Source organism: Hemibagrus wyckioides, linkage group LG16 (genome assembly GCF_019097595.1).
Source record: "Hemibagrus wyckioides isolate EC202008001 linkage group LG16, SWU_Hwy_1.0, whole genome shotgun sequence".
Classification (NCBI taxonomy): Eukaryota; Metazoa; Chordata; class Actinopteri; order Siluriformes; family Bagridae; genus Hemibagrus; species Hemibagrus wyckioides.
In genome coordinates, this window is record NC_080725.1 from 9,427,874 (window position 1) to 9,445,157 (window position 17,284).

General features: G+C 36.7%; 1 long non-coding RNA gene across 1 annotated transcript; it reads right to left on the bottom strand.

Moving 5' to 3' along the window:
- Positions 1 to 6,509: 6,509 nt before the first annotated feature.
- LOC131367347 (uncharacterized) lies at positions 6,510 to 15,402 on the bottom strand. Its single transcript, XR_009206930.1, has 3 exons — positions 15,221 to 15,402; positions 10,836 to 10,924; positions 6,510 to 7,264 (listed from the first exon to the last, which is right to left on the bottom strand). It is a non-coding gene; the product is annotated as an uncharacterized LOC131367347 (long non-coding RNA).
- Positions 15,403 to 17,284: the final 1,882 nt, after the last annotated feature.

Genomic DNA, 17,284 nt, shown 5'->3' on the forward strand with positions numbered 1-17,284 from the left:
AAAATCCGGTTTGGACTTCATTCGCTGTCTTAGACAGTCAAATAAATGTACAGTTAATAATTGGGCAAAGAAGATGGAATGACCTGGCCTCTGAGACTTTGAAGGGCAGCCAGCCAGAGAGAGAGAGAGAGAGAGAGAGAGAGAGAGAGATGTGGGATACTCTCCTCCATTATTCATTAGGACTTGTTAAGCGTCTCAGGCGGCTAAGGTGGATCTCTGCATTATTATGATTCTGCTTTGCCGGCTCCAATAAGACCTCTAACTCCTGCAAGCAGAAGGCCTGTCATCCCCCGTTGACTTTAATTATAATTTCTATTCCCTTGGCTTTCCTCTGCTCTGTGGTTTTCAATCATCACACGCACACACACGCGCACGCACGCCCGCGCACGCAGACGCTCTGTCCTCTGGTGAGATAATAAATAAAGGCACCGCCCCTGCATTGCCATATAGCAACTATAAAGCTCACGCTACTAATTGCATCCACAGCACGGCACACCCTGTGCTTTCCACTCACTTTAGTACGCACAGCGGGAAGGGAAGGGGGGATTTTTGTGTCCCGTGGCATACTGCATTTCAGTGCAAACACCGAGTTAATTTAATGAGTTAATAAATGTCTATTTAATAGTTCTGTTGTAAAATTCTAGCCAAATTTTTACACAAGTAAAAAAGCGAGCGTGTTGTGTGTGCGTTTTTTTTCTTCCTAATGTAGAGAAAGTTATAAGGAACAACAGCACTAACTGGTGGTTCACTTTTGTTATTACATACTTTTCCACTTTCAGCTTTATTAGTCTCAGCTTGATTCTTAGTCTGAGTTTAAGGTCATTCAGGTTTTGTAAATTGCAATGTAAAGGTACACTCAACAAAACAAACAAACAAAAAGAAAACTGGACTAAGTTGAGATTGTAAAGTCAGCGCACCTTTTTTTGGACCTGTAGATGGACCTGCATGGATATCATACCTCGTCCTTGCTTCCTTCAGTCTATAATCTCAGACGTGCACTTATCCCTTAAAACCTTTCTTAGAGTCATAAATCCTTTTCACACATGTTTATCTTACAGTTGTAGAAGTGTAATGGTTTATAAGCACACTAACCGGCATTACCAACATGTTCTCGTTTGAGCCTTTTTTCCCCCATTTTGCTTCACCCCTGTCTGTCTATATTTGCATCTCCACCTGGATTTCTGTAAAGCTGCTTCATAACAAAACTTCTATTGTTAAAAGTGTGATACAAACAAAATTCACCTTTTATCTACAAAGTGTTCCTTTAAAGCTTTACTCTGAAAAACTGGCTATGTCTCCTGTATGTAGCTTAAATCATTTTTAAGCTTATGTTATATCTGCGCTTCCATGTGTCACAGACATATTAAAGGTACAAAACATGGACCCTTGAGGGCAACATCCCTTTTTTCTCTGTCTTTTTCTCTGAAATACTATGAATTAAAGACAGCAATAGGCTTCAAAGTAAAATGGAAGACATTTAAGATGGGAAACAACAACAACAACAAAAAATACCCAGCTTAAATGAAAAATCATCTGTTTCTATACAAACTCTTTCTGGTTTCTGAAGTTTAGTTAGGACACCAGCTGTTCTCTTTTAACCATATGGAGAGTTTAATTAACATGTATCTCTCTAAATTTATTTAAATCCCTCTAAAGAGTTGTTGAATTATTTATAGAGTGCATAATTTATTCTACATCAAATTTATTTATTTATTTTGTGTGTGTGTGTGTGTGAGAGAGAGAGAGAGAATTTTTAGCAGGTATATCTGTAGAACTGTGCACTGGATATGTTTGTTGAGAAAAGAGAGAACACTAAGGTGTATAATTCACTGTAAGTAAGTGATTTTTTTTATATGAAACATCGCCTTGGGAAATACAATTAAAAACCAGGGTACCCTTTTTTAAGTTGTTTTTGTTCTTGGATATACCTTTAGGAACCCAAGCTTTGTTACCTAAAAGTACCTCATAGGAGGGGTGAGTAAATAACATTTAGTACCTACTCAAATAATTATAGAATATTTATGTGACACCACTAGGGGGTGTTCAAAACCTCCTTAACACACAGGGGACGCCATTTAACGTGCGCATTTCCTCAGGTCTTTAAAACAACAGATATTTATTATTCAGGTAAATCATGCGTATCTGAAGACTGGTAATTAAAAAAAAAGTGTATTGTAATAGATAATAGAATTAAAAATAACCTGATCTCGTATGATGAACAATAACAGGCAATACTATGAAAACTTAGTTTTTTAAAAAGAAATAAGCATTTAAAAGATGGCTTGTAATGTCCTTTGTTCCTGTAATCATTCATCATAATAAGAAGTAAAAAGAGTGATGTTTCTTGTAACATCTAGCCAGTCAGTTTGTTACAGCAGTAAATAAACATCATCGGCGTCCAAACAGTTTTTAAGTAGTCAATTAGTACCACAGAATCACCTGTTTAAGTGTTAATTAGTGGAGGTAATTTCCATTCAACACAGTGACTCGAATCTTTTGATTCCTTTCAGCAAAATATTCGTTCAGATTCGTTCATTGAGTCTTTTACTGATTCGTTCAGTGAATCTTGTTCTTGTTGTTATAAAATGTGCATGTCTGCAAATGTCTTGGAAAATCGTGTTTCATTATTTAAACTTTGTTCACCTCAAATGACACCAACAGATCTGAATATTTTCCGATATTTTATGCTGCGTTAAAAAGAAGAAAAAAAAAAATTCAATTATCAAATTAACAATTTTCAGTCAGCGTGATCTTCATTGAATAAGCTCATCATCCATCATCACATATTCATAACCTGGAATTATTCTTCGCACAGAGATATAAAACTTTTATATAAAAGTGTGAGGTTTATTCTTTAGGAAGGTCTAACTACAGATATTCTCCTTCACAGTCTGCTCACTAAGAGTTGCTAAAGTTTTATACGGTTTGGGACAAAAATATCAGTCAGTACCTGGAAGTGAACGAGAACGATTCACTTAAAAGATTCATTAAAAAAAAAGAAAAGAATCATCCATGAATGAAACCAATGTAACTGAAGTTCATGATAAGACACATATTGTCCTAATTATTTTGCCAATAGACTAGTATTAGATGAAAAAATCCCTTAAAAGCCTGAGTTTTTTTTTTATTATGACTTGTGTCTTTTAATTGTTATATTTTTACGTGAGTTATTTTCTTGATAAAGCAATATAATGCCTAAAAACCTTATTATTATGCCCGATCACTAGATGCAGCATGCACAATATCAGCTTCATTGGGAAAACTGGTAGAAACCATCTGAATGTTATAGCAATACTTAAAATGAATCAAACTGATGTTCAGAATCGTTTTAATGATGAGTCAAACAGGTTTAGAAGATATAGCTGGTATAGTCAGAATGGAACACACCCTCATGACTCACTGGTCAGTGTAAGCTAAATAGTTTGACATATCCAATGTAATTATACATATTATAAAAGCCTGAAGACTTTGTAGAAGGTGAATGTTGAAGGTTTTGTAGATGGTGAGGGAATTAAAGAATTCAAGTTTGGGTTGTGCAATTTAGAAAAAATGTTTATTGTTTCAAGATGACTTTTAGTTTAGACTGAGCCCTGCAATGTGGGGACTTCTGTCTTTACATGGTGTGTGTTATGGGGTATAAGAATAATAAGAATAAAACAGAGCTCTGTCCGAAAAAAAAAACAGGGTAGGTGTTGGGGTCCCTAATTACAACGTGGTATTATAAACTATCTTTCAAATAATGCATCAGAAACATGGTCCATATTTAGAGAAAATATTTTGCTCCATAAAGTTTTGGTTATGAATTATTTACACACACATATAATATAGGTATTTTAATATTATTTTCACTTGACACTTTTCCACTAGGTTGTCTCTAGAATTTCCCAATGCCATTTTTCAAGCACAAGTTCTTTCCCAAGTTTAGCATAACTTCTTGTTCTTCCTGTCAGCAGTAGTTCTACTGAAGTGCCGCCAGGATTTAATCCTCATTCTGAGAAGTGTGGAGGTAAAGCTAGTGCGTCACGCACAGTTTAACGAGATCTTCCGTCATCCTGTCACCCATGAGAGTGCATCTCATGTCGATGCAGTCATGTGTCATCGTGTTTGCTAGCTCTCCTGTTCACTCACACCTCTCAGATCTTCCAGCATGAGAAGCCTCCATCTGTCCTAGAGTGCACAATTCTGTAAACAGAACCAAGCTTACTCACTGGTTCTCTAAATGTTTGCATGCTTAAACGCTGATGCAGCAAAGTTGGCATAAACAGGAAACGTGCACTTGAGAGATTGGAGTTGAGAAAAGGCCGTCCCTTTTAAGGGCCTTCGTATAATTACGATAAAAACAGTGATTCAATCTGACAAAGTGTGTTTAAACCTCTCTCAGCAGAGAGCTGCGTTTTACATGTGAATAAAATAACAGGACCACAGGAGCCAGGACTGCGTGAGCAGAAGCGAGGGCTCTGGGCCTCCATGTGTGGGTGTTATTTATTTGGTTAGTGATGCAGTACAAAAGCTAATAACCCCAAAACAACACTCTCATCCCCAATGGCCAAAAAACATCCACCATGCTCACTTACAACCATCTGGGGCTAACACCTGCTCACGCTCTCGTTCGTTTATCAACAGAGCATCATCCTCCCACCTCCTGTGTATTTTAAGAGAGAGCAAGAGGTTGTTTGGTGAGCATTCAAAGCCAAGCGCAAAGACAGGAACCATCTTTATTTCATTACGCATATAGAGTTACACAATTCACTTGATGTGAAGCTTAAAAGTGAACAATCAATTAGAGCAATAAGTAAGTGAAACACAACACAACAGGGCAGGAAAATAATCCATAATAATGTGGTGTGATGCAATCTGATGCAAAGCAGACTTATTATGACCACCACTTTCAAATAGCAGCATGTCATGAAGCATTGTTCTGCAAATTTATTCAAGAACATCGCGTCATTCTGGTTTTATCTGTTTATAGTTATGATTCATGTTGTGGAGTATCAGCAAAACAAGTTAGTTCCTTTCATCACTTACGTCATAGCAGCTGTAAATAATTGTTCCTCACTGTATATGGAATAAAAAAAGTGTCAAAAACGTGTGTGTATATCAAAAGCATGGGTGCAACTCTAAACAACTAAAAATGCTGAGTATAATCCTGTTTTTGTGAGAGTTCAATTTCAAAATCTACACTCACAATAGAATCTTCTATCTCCTATTCTACTAGTCCTTTCTGAAATTCAACCACATTTATTAGTCCCATAAACTAACGATTAATGACAAATCTAAAAGAGGGAAGAATTAAAAACCTTACCTGAGACAGTGTTTGATAACTTCCTTGCTTATTCACTCATCTATCAATGCCTGCGATCATGCTGACATCTTTTGAGTTGTACTCTTATTCTCTATATTTCTCTATATTTTTCTGCATGTGTAAACTACACTGGTTGTAAATTTTGGAGTCAATGTCTTACAAACAAAGCAAATGTCATATCTGTGTCTACTGTGATCGTAGATTTTGGAATCAACTTCTCACTCTGTCTTTTGGATTTCACTTCCCACAAACCAACCAGCGTTCCCAAGCACTTCTGTTTAAACTGCTGCTCTTGCTGCATCACAAGGCAGTGTAATATACTCAGAAGAAAGTGCTAGCTGCCCTCTTCTGCATACAAAACCTCAGACACACCGTGATTGGCTGATGAGATTTTACTGACAGGTTGAAAGAAGGAGTCTGCCATTCCTTCACCCAGAGAGCAGAGTGCTTCTAACTCACAATCTCTTGTTGATAAGGCAAATGTTTTTCTGTTGTTCCTCTGTATTAAAGTTAAAACAAAAAAATTGTAACTTGATAGAATAAAACAAAAATAAAAGAATTCAACTGCATTGTTGTGTGACATTAAAATCTTATGTTAATATGCATTCATATTCTATACATTTTCCCATCACAGACCTAGAAGATTGTTTTGCAAGTTGTATACTGTATATAACTGTGTACATGACAAATAAAAATCTTGAATCTTGCAACCACAGACCTGAAAAAACTTTTTTTTATGGTACTGTACTTAAGATTTGGAAGCTGTTTGAATGCTACGTTCTGTGCTATGAATAATCTAAATAATAATAATAATAATAATAATAATAATAATAATAATAATAATAATAATAATAACACCATTCGTAATCCATAAATGACGCTAGCAGATACGTCTAGCAAGACCAGAAATAAACAGTATTGCAAACAGCATTTCCTGTCTACGTAAACTCATACTGTGGGTCATATTTCTACACTTAACTCCTTCCTACTAATCACTACTACCACACTGACACTGTATTTACCCCTAGATGTAGAAGTGTGTTAACAGCTTGAGCTATAGTCATGGCATGTCTACTCAAGGTTACACATGTCCAATTACACTGTTCATTAAACTCAATCTCCTGCCTAATTGCCCCATCACCTCTAACGTCTTTTATTGCCCTATAATGTAAATCCTAATCAGTGCTACACAAAAAAGATGCTCCGGAAAGCTTCTTTATTGTTTGAAATGCACAGCAAACAACTGTATGCAAAAACTTTTTGGCATGCAGAGATGACTAGTTTTAAATGTTTATTTAAATAATTTTAAATAAGAGAAAATAGATCCATGGTAAAAGGAAAAATCCACAGTGAATGATTTGGATATTAATCTGTATAAAAAAAACAGGATTATAATATGTACTTAGATTTAATTTCTTCTAAGATTTATTTTGTAATGACCTACAATGCCGCTTAACTCGATTCAATGAAATTTTATGCATAGCACCTTTAACAATGTATAGGCTGTAAATATATAAATATAGGGTATAAATTATTTTTAATATATCCCTATGAGCAAGCCAGAGGTGACGGTGCCGAGGAAAAACTCCCTAAGAAGATATGAGGAAGAAACCTTAAGAGGAACCAGACTCAAAAGGAAACCCATCCTCATCTGGGTGACACCAGAGAGTGTGATTATAAATCATTTCCTTTTTGTAACTGTATAATTTATAGATTCATTCTAGTTTGAAGTTTGTTATGTTGAAATGATTAGATGTTCACTGATGGAGACTTGAGTGCAAAACTGTTGCAGTCCAAAGCCAGATCCATGGAATCTAAGTGGAACTATTCACAGTATTCTCATGTATCTCCAGGCTGTATATGTGGAGGCATCAGCTGCAGCAAACAGCCTCCAAGTGCTAAGACTCCAAACAGAGGGCATCAGGGTGGATCAGGCAGGTAGAGTACAAGGGGTCAGGATCACTGAAAAAACACACACACAAAATATAAATAAATAAATAAAGTAATAAAGTAACAAGACTACTAGATTCATGAACAGTAACAGCTGAGAGAGAGAGAGAGAGAGAGAGAGAGAGATTATTAGGTATGCTTATTATCATGTAACAAGACTAGCAGCATAACTAAAAAGGGGAGCCAGAAGGTGACACAGACGTGAGGGCTTCCTGGGAAATAAAGCATCCAGCCACTCAACCACCATCAAACCTGACCACCTGCTACCTAAGTATGCAGCAGCGCTTTAGTAATTCTGTCTGTCCAGCTCTCTCACTTCCTCATGTGCATAATCCACAAACACAGATATCATTCCAAAGCTAGCTGCCCTCTTCTGCATACAAAACCTCACAGACACACCGTGATTGGCTGATGAGATTTTATTGACAGGTTGAAAGAAGGAGTCTGCCATTCCTTCACCCAGAGAGCGGTCTCTCTAACTAGCCAAACTGCGTCTCTGCTGTTAGTCAGCAAAAACTTCTCATGTAAACACATTGCATTCTGGAACTTTCTGTTTAACTTTTCGACACTACCACTACATTAGATTTTACATCAATGTAACATTAATTATTAGCTGATTTTTGAGAAAAAAGTTGTTTTTTAGCTAATATCCCCATGACATCAAAGCAGGTGCTACCTTTTTTACAAGAAAAAAGGAAATACAGCACAGACCAACAAATTAGTGAAGCACATCACAAACATTTCAGCGTAAATATGTGGGTGGAATTTTCTTTTAATGCACAGTGCTAGAGTGCTCCTGGATCTTATATGTAGTCCTTATATGTGGTCCTTTTGGCCAGAAATCTTTAAATTTGAACCCCAGAAAGAACTGACATGTCCAGATCGGATTCTGATCTAGATAAAAGCTGATAAATCTGATAAATGACCTTATTGCAGAATGGCATTACAAAACAACATAAAGGTTTTTGATGGAAGGTTATTTTTCACTCACTCCTCAGCGGGGGCGATGTTTAAACAATCTCTATCTGAAGCCAAAGCCAAGCCGACAAGTTACTCTAATGTTTACTGCAGCGTGTTTATGAGATGAGATGAGCTTTCTTTTCTCTTTTCTCCCATTTTTACTCTGACCTTTTCAAAGTTTGTTGAGATCAGCTTGAACAGACTCCACTAGATGGCAACAGTGCTACAATGTTTTTTTTTTGTTTTTTGTTTTTTTAAGAGCACATTATTACCCCTGACTGAAAGATTCTGGCTTTGTATGCATTATACTGATAATTCGGTTGTCTTGAGAGCTCCGTAACATACATGTGAGTGGAATGTATAAGCGATAAGTTGCTGTAATTTATGAAACAGCACTTTGCTTGCTTTGACCACAAAATTAAGCATGAAAGATTGTTTTTTTTTGTTCCTACCTACACATAAGCAAAGCCTTTGAATAAACCAGTGAGATTTGCTTCTTCATTGTCAGTGGGATTTCTAAATATTTATCATATCTTTTCATCACTTTTTCAGCTCAGTGTGGCTTTTCAGTGCATCAGATGAGCTTATTTAATAAGTCACAAAGAAGGAGAGAGAGATGGTGTGTGTGGGGGGTGTTGGATTATTATTTTACCCGCTATTCACTAGCTGAACAAATAAAACCAGGGCAATTATTTGTGCCTGCAAGCTCTCTGAGATCTGCAGCAGCACTTAGCCATAAAGGTATGGATTATTGGATTAAGCGACTTTTCATTCGAACCTTTATGTGGACATGACAGATGCACATACTTATGTTTAAGAAGCAATGAAAAGAATTAACAGAGAATTGAAAGTATGTAAGGACAAAAGAGCATGGCCTGTTCCCACAGGTCTGTATGTATGATCAAGTTTTTTTTTTCATTTACTCTAGACTGAAAAAGTGTTTTTGATAATACAGCTAAACTATGCCCTATTGATATTGATATTTAGCCCTTGAACTCTTAAAAATGTAGCAATTTGTTACCGTTTCCTGTTTTTCAGTGAAAACATATTTCACAATTCAAAGCTATCAAGACCTCCCTCTCTCTCTCTCTCTCTCTCTCTCTCTCTCTTGCAAGATCTGTGTTATCACATCATTTGATGCCTATATCACATGTCCTGCACATTTCTTCCTGTTTAAAAAAAAAAAAACAACTTACCTAGTATTGAATGTGCAATATCTCTCACTAGGCCTTTTATGACTGAATACATTGTTTACAGTTTTCTGTTCTATTTTATGTCTTTGTACAGTAGGAGTGTACAACTTTCTTTTAATGCTGCTACAAAGCTGCTGAAACCTGTCTTATATTTACAACCAAAACATCCTCACTTGCACTCTACAGTACGGTATACCGGTTTGCACCCATGCACTGTGTTTGGAAATGGGTGATTGTACTCAGTCCCTACTTATTTGTTATTTATGTAGCTCTGCATCTTGATGTAGCACCATGGACCTGGAGGAGCGTTGTTTCATTTTACTATGTACTGCACCAGCTATATATTGCTCAAATGACATTAAAAGCAAATGAAAAGAATTTGTATATAGATGCTTAAAGCACTTGGTAGAAGTGGGTATAAAGCTGGGAAAAGCACTAATGTGCAAGACAGAGGGTTTTCCAGAGACAGGGTTCGGAATCTGTAACCTACAGAGCTCATATATGTCAATAGAGCTTTCCACAAAATATGAACTGACTTTATTTTATTAAAAAAAGTGTCAGAGTGTTGTGTCAATAAATCATTCTCTTTACCCTCTCTTACATGTACAGTATATAGTATAATAGCAGTGCAGTGGCAGGAATCTCTTGGGGGACTTATGGAGGCAGGAAGCTTTTGGGGGACTTATGAAAGGTGCTTGATGCATTCTTGGCTCTGCGCTGTGTTTAGTTAGTATGAAGCAGAATGATATCTCTGAACAATTGGCACTTTATGAGAGGTAGTGAAGCAGAGGATTAGCCGACCAAGGCTTGCGGGATTTGGGCAAGAGGCCCAACCTTCCTTCATAGCTATAAAACAAGTATTTTTATCAGGAAGTGATTAAAGAGAATCCTTTGGATCCTTAGATCCTTCAACTGAAAAATATATATATTTTTTTTAGATTTAAAAGATGCACATGCTGAGTTCAAGCAATAAAGGGATGTATTGGGCAAAGCTGAAAGACATTATCTGAGCGCGCGTGTGTGTGTGTTTAGCATGACTACTCATTTTCTCACTCTCTCACCACCCAGCTTGCAGCTGTCTCATGGATCCACTTGTTTCCATGCCATCGTTACACCCACAGACCTTTTTTTTTCTAAGTGAAACAGCAGCACCATATCAGATAAATACCTCCACTTCAATAGGTTTTGATGGATATAACTGTCCTAAAGAGACGTCAGAATCCTAGTATGTTAGAGGTCAGAGTTCAGCAGCGGGAAATATTGATTGATTGAAGATAAAAATCATCCCTTGCATTATCCACGGAAAGAGACACTCAACTGTGTAGAAGACTGAACAAAAAAAATTGCACACTCCTATCTCTTGTCTGTCTCTCATTGACTCTCATGCTGCCTGTTTATCCATTCAGATACCACTCTCACGTCCTGTTTACCAAAGCAGCCCTGGATTTGCCTCTTTCCTTCTTCTTTTATTCCCAAGGCACCTGCATCCATCTCATTCTCATTCACTGGCAATGTTTGCCTGAGGATAGAAAAGACAAGACATTAATATGGATGACATGTTATAGCTTTTGCTCCATGCAAGATTTACACCTTTTTTCTACTAAGAACTAAGTGCTAGTTTTCACAGTTAGCATGATAATTATTTGGATTCAAATAAACTAGTGACTGTGCAGAATTGTGTGGAATCATCATTTCATCAAACACAGGATGATGTTAATAACAACAGCAACAACAACAACCCAAAGCTATTTCCAAACCACATTGATCCAACTGATGGATTGGTTGAACAGGCCACATACTGCATGCTGACTCTAACTGACAAGTATTGGAATAATGAGCATTGGTTAGATGTGAAGCCCAAAGGGAACATCTGATCCAAAATCTTGGAATTCCGTTGGAATTCCCTGGACTTATGTAGCAAAAAAAGCAAAATGTTTGGTTTTCATTTGATGTAACAAAAAAAAAAATCTATTCAAATCATGACATTCCCAGTAATTCTGCAGAAAAACAAAAAAAAGGAATATTCAAACATGTTTAAAAATGTTAGATTTATTCCAGGATCTGTAAAAAATATGTAATCTTGTTTACTTGGTTTATATGGTGACATTTCTTACATTTCTAGTTTCTACTATGTAGTATGTATTTAGTCATAAAGCCCATTTCATCCTTACATAATCCAGGAATTCCCTGGAATTATGTTTCCCCCCAAAAAGCAAAATAGTGCAAAAAAAAACAAAACAAAACAAAACAAAAACAAAAAAAACCCCTTATGTTAAGAACAGTATCCTACAATTTCCTTCATTGCAGCAAAAAAACTTTCAATCCATCCAAAATCCAGATAATTCCTGGAATTTTGTAGCAAAAACTAAAATGGATAATGCAAACATATTAAATGTTTATTAGGTTTAGTCCAGGGGCTGTGGAAATGTTGCTTTTAATCTTGTTTAAGAGATTTAAAAAGGTGAATCAAGGTCCAGACATTTCTCATGCTTCTACTTTCTAGTATTTACGGAATAATGTGGCTTGGTTAGATGTGAAGTGCAAAGCTCCATATCCATAAAAAATCCAGGAGTTCCTTGGAATTATGTATAAAAATGTTAGGTTTAAACTTGTTTAATGGGTTTATAAGAAGAATCAAGGTCCAGACATTTCTCACACTTGGATTTTCTTGTATTTATGGAATAATGTGGCTCAGTTACATGTGAAGAAAAAGAAAGAAAACGTCCTTCGATTCAAAATCCAGATATTCCCTGGAATTATGTAACAAACAAAAGGCAAACATATTACATAAGTTTGGTTTATTCCAGAGGCTGTAAAGCAAGTTTAGTCTACTTTAAATGTTTTACACAGTAAATGTTGTTTCTCATAATTTGAAAACTACATTTTGTTAACATTGTTTCTTAAAAGTTGAACTCCTTTCACTCTGTACAGCTCTAGACTTTAACTTCCTCTCGCTTGAAGCGGTGTCTTCACTGACATTTGCAGTATTGAAATATAAATTGTAGGTTTCATCTGCATATAAAAGTTTTCCGAGCTGCCTGGCGCCATCCTTGATTTCTCTATGTAATTTCCTTTCAGTCTGTTGAAAGATGTATCGCACTCTTGTGCAGACTAATATAAGTTTTATAGCTCGGTATTATGGAAGCATAAAACATCGAGCAAAAATGCAAATCAGCCGAGGCCAGCCGCAGTAATAAGAAGCTTCGGGGTAACAAGAAAGTAGCACTTATAAAGAATTATAATGTGTAACGTTTGATTTAGGTGGCCATGAATAGTAATGCAGCCTAATGAATTCATGCAAATGGCATCGTCACTAACACGAGCAAAATGGATTATACAGTGAGTTTTAGGATGAGGTCAATGGGAACATTTAATTAAGCTTAATGTTAACTCGAGTTCCTTTTACAATACTGACTATAAAATGTGTAATTAATATTTTAGCCTAGATTGGTCCTGATTGGTTGAGAACAAAACCATCCTCTTTCTTTCCCTCTTACTGAATCTTCCCTGTTTGCATAGCTGGAAACTCTAGCATGTTTTCCAGTATTGAAATGGTGTGTCACCGTGTGTAAAATGGCAGTGTAATCACAGCAAATGTGCTACATGTTTTTTTCATGTCCAGGCCCAACTGTAGCTGTGCAGAGACATTTACACAACCTCAGGCCATTCTCTTGTTTTGTCTTCTTCATGCAATTGGAAAGGGAGGGAAGCATGGAATGCCTGAAGCCTGTCAATAGCTTTTAGTGCAACCCAGGGTGTGAGATTCAGCTGGGTTTTTAATGGCCAAGTGCTTTAATGCTCCAAAACCTCCAATTACAGCAGCAGAGGCTCTACAGAAAAATATTATCTGTAGTATGCTTCCAGAAATATGTCTTTTTAGAGATATGGATCTATCAATGGAAGTAGTTTGAAAACAGGATATGCTGCATACATACTCTTACTGGCCACTTTAATAGGAAAATTGATCACCCTTATCCAATCAGCCAATCACATGGCAGCAGTGCAGTACATAATATTATGCAAATACATCAGTTAATCACCCTATTTGATAGAAATTGTTGATGTCCTTTAAATGTCTTGCACAACAACACAAAATGGTGCTAAAAATAATAATAATTAAAAAAAAACAATCCAGCCCTCCAGGTTCCTTTGGGAAACTCCTTTTTGATGGCTAAGGACAGACTGGTTCAAGGTAAAGCAAATAACAACTCTTTGCAACCGTACTGAGTTGAAAAGCATTTTTGAATTCAGCAGGATGAATTTTGAAGGAAAACACCCAAAGATCATATTAAGATCCACTCCTTTCAGTCCAGCACAGGAATCTGAGGCTACAGTGTTTCTCAGAAAACAGACAGCTCATGATGGAACGTTCCAGAATACAGCTGCCCGACTCATATGTGTACGATTTGAGAAATCCTTCGGCTAGTAGAGTCAGTGAATCCCTTCACAAGTAAGTGGTCCAAGTCTTTTTTCTAAACACAGTAATTTACCAGAAATGTGTGGGCTTTGTGCCAGCCTTTATATATTTATACAGGAATGGAATCATTAGGGCCGGATACAAGATTAAAAAAACAAACACAACAAAGCACAGTTACTCATCTGGATGTTGTAGATTTGGATCTAAGAACTGCTGCTGTAATCAAAAAGACTCTTATTGTCAAGGCACTTAAAAAACTTGCTTTACTAATCTATACCAGTATATTATAATGGTTTTGTGGAAGTTGTTGATTAATTTTCCATGATTTTTTATGAAATTATATATGATAAAATCTTTAATGAAGTCAGTATGATTTTTTTTTTGCTTACTCTGGTCTGTCCTAGTCTGCCCTTTCCACAGACACCTCAGTATAAAAGTCGACTGTTCAACTTAGGTTTAAACCCAGGCTGTGTTTGTGTATCAAATAAACTCTTTCTTGGATTACATCCTGGTTCTTAGCCTCTTGATTCTTCAGTTCTCTTGCTTCTGCTCAATGTTTTGATCATCCAGAATGATTTACAACAGTTTGTAATCTTTCCCACTTTCTCATATGGGGTCTAGATTGGCGTAAACCTCTCTGTGACTTTGGGTCTATCGTTAAATGAAACATACAAATACATTTCGATCGCAAAGGCTTGTCATCCTCAGATGGTTTGCCACATAATCTAGATTTGTAAACAGAATGCAAGGAATGGATCATAAGGCCATTATTTATCTCTGTTATTAAAGGGCTTGCTGCTCTTAAAGCCAGAGCTTTGGACACTTTCAGAGCTTTCAAAAGTTCAAACTGTTTATTTGGACAGGACTGATTAAAAAAATCGTTTTAGTCAAATGTTGCCATGCTAGATAATTTTTTTTAAATTTCACATTGTGTAATTAATGCACCTTTTGTAATACACCAAACAATTTTCCACCAAATCTGCTATTTCCTGAATAAAAAAAAAAAAGTCTGATCTCAGGACACTATAGAGTATAGGTTAAATCATACAGTGTAAACATTTCAGCAGCTTTTATTTACACACACACACACACACACACACACACACACACACACATATATATATATATATTGAATATTAATAAGTGACATTTTAGTGATTTTGAAGGAAATAGAAGAATAAATAAAATTGAAAAAAAGCACCAGGTATCAAAATAAATGCCTTTGAGAAACCTTTAGAGAGTTTAAAGAAAAAAAGTCCTTTTTTATTTGTTCTCCAGTCAGACAAAGTGACTCTGTTATTTTATTATTATCTCAAAAAAAAAGAAAGAAAGTTATTTGCTCCCAGCTAGACAGTATCTTTGCACCTTGAACTCCTGGGAGGAATTAAAGCCCTTTACCTTCGGTGAAGGAGCTGCATTTGACGTCAGCCCTTGTCGTGTTGCTGCGCAGAGTAAGGTGACGTGAGTAGACTGCAGATGCAGGTCTCTTGCTCTTTTCCCCTGCTGGCCAATCACAAGCAAACTTTGGGGGTCTGCATCCGGCAAGACTGCTGTGTGAACAGCATAGCAATCAGACTGCCATTGACTGTGAAGAATATGAATGAAGGTCGAGTGTCAGTCACATGTTGGTGCACCTGAACTCACATACCACATCGCTCTACCCTGGATGTGTAATGTAATGAAGTCCAGATTCCTGCTTTCATAATTTCACTCGTGGCTATCCTGCTGAGATTTCTACTTACCCCGCACCAAATAATCCCCCTGGGGGACCTCATTGAGCAGGTGTCATTTTCATCTCATTGATCAGTAACACACCGTTTGCAAGAAAATGCTGTCGCAGCGTTTGTGGGGTTGTAATAAGAGCTCTTCAGATGATTATGAAGTGTAGCACAGACTGAAATAGAGCACATCTGCGTGATTAGCCAGCTGCCCAAACAAAAAGCAAAAAGTCGGTCTCTCTTATGAATGCAGAGCACAGAGAGAGCTTTTTCATTTAGCGATGCATACCTGACCTCCTCTGACTTACTCTAAAGGCAAGATGACCTGCAGCAACACATAACAAAGGAAAATAAAATAGAAGCCAAGAAAGTGGAGGACTAGAAGGATTTCACATTAAAAAAACATTCACTGTGTGCTAGTGTGGCTCTAATTGCTGTGAAAACATGTCAGGTGTATTCACAGTTTGGCAGGCTACTTGTAAATTCTAGTTAGTTAAGCTTCATGTTACTCAACAACAAGCTCATATTCCTAATTAAACGGAGCTTCAGTGGGAAAATGACAATCAAATCGAAGAACGACTTTGACCTTTTCATGTGAAGGATTTGTACTTTTTGCCGTTTTTTTTGCTTGGTTAGATGTGAGGATGTGAGGTAATGATTCAAACCTGCACAGTTGGCTGTTTGTGGTCATGTTTCTCTTGAATTCTTTTTTCATAGGTGAAAGAAATTAGTTGGATTGTTGAACTATGAAAAGATCATCTGATGGACAATAAAGCTCATTTTAAACCTGAAACAGCATTTAAACAATCTGATAATTCCATATAATGATCAACATCTGCTGTCTGACTATGTGATGATGACGACAATGATAAACAGAGGCAGAAATCAATCCCCCAGTTCTTGAGGTACAAGGCAACTAAGCCACAGTGTGCCCCATTGATTATGAAGGTGATGATGATGATGATGGTGATGGTCTTAGTGATGATGATGATAGTAGTGGTGGGGTTAGTGATGATGGTGTTGGTGATGGTAATGATGATGGTGTTGGTTATAGTGTTGGTGATGATGATGATGATGATGATGATGGTGGTGGTGGTGGTGCTGATGGTGATGATGATGGTGTTTGTGATGGTGATAGTTATTGATCATGACTGTTTTTGGTCATGTTTCTCATGAATTCTTTTTTCATAGGTGAAAGAAATTAGTTGGATTGTTGAACTATAGATCAGACTATAGAACTAAGATCATCTGAAGGACAATAAATAATTTTAAACCTGAAACAGTATTTAGATAATCTGATAACTCCATATAATGATCAACATCTGTTGTCTGAATATGTAATGATGACGACGATGATAAAGGGCAGAGGCAGAAATCAATCCCCCAATTCCCCCAATGATAATAATGGTGGTGTTGGTGATGGTGATGATGGTGTCTGTAATGGTGGTGTTGCTGATGGTGATAGTGATGATGATGATGATGATGATGGTGATGGTGATGATGTTGGTGAAGGTTATATTATGATGATTGTGGTGCTGGTGATGGTGATGATGATGATGGTGGTGGTGGTGTTGGGGTGATGGTGATGATGATGATGATCTGATGATGATGATGATGATGATGGTGTTGGCAATGGTGATGGTGATGAAGACCCTAACATATCCTGAATTTATAAAAAGCTGCTTTAAAAGAAATATAAAAGCACTATAGAACCTAAAATTAAATTAAATTGAATATAACACTG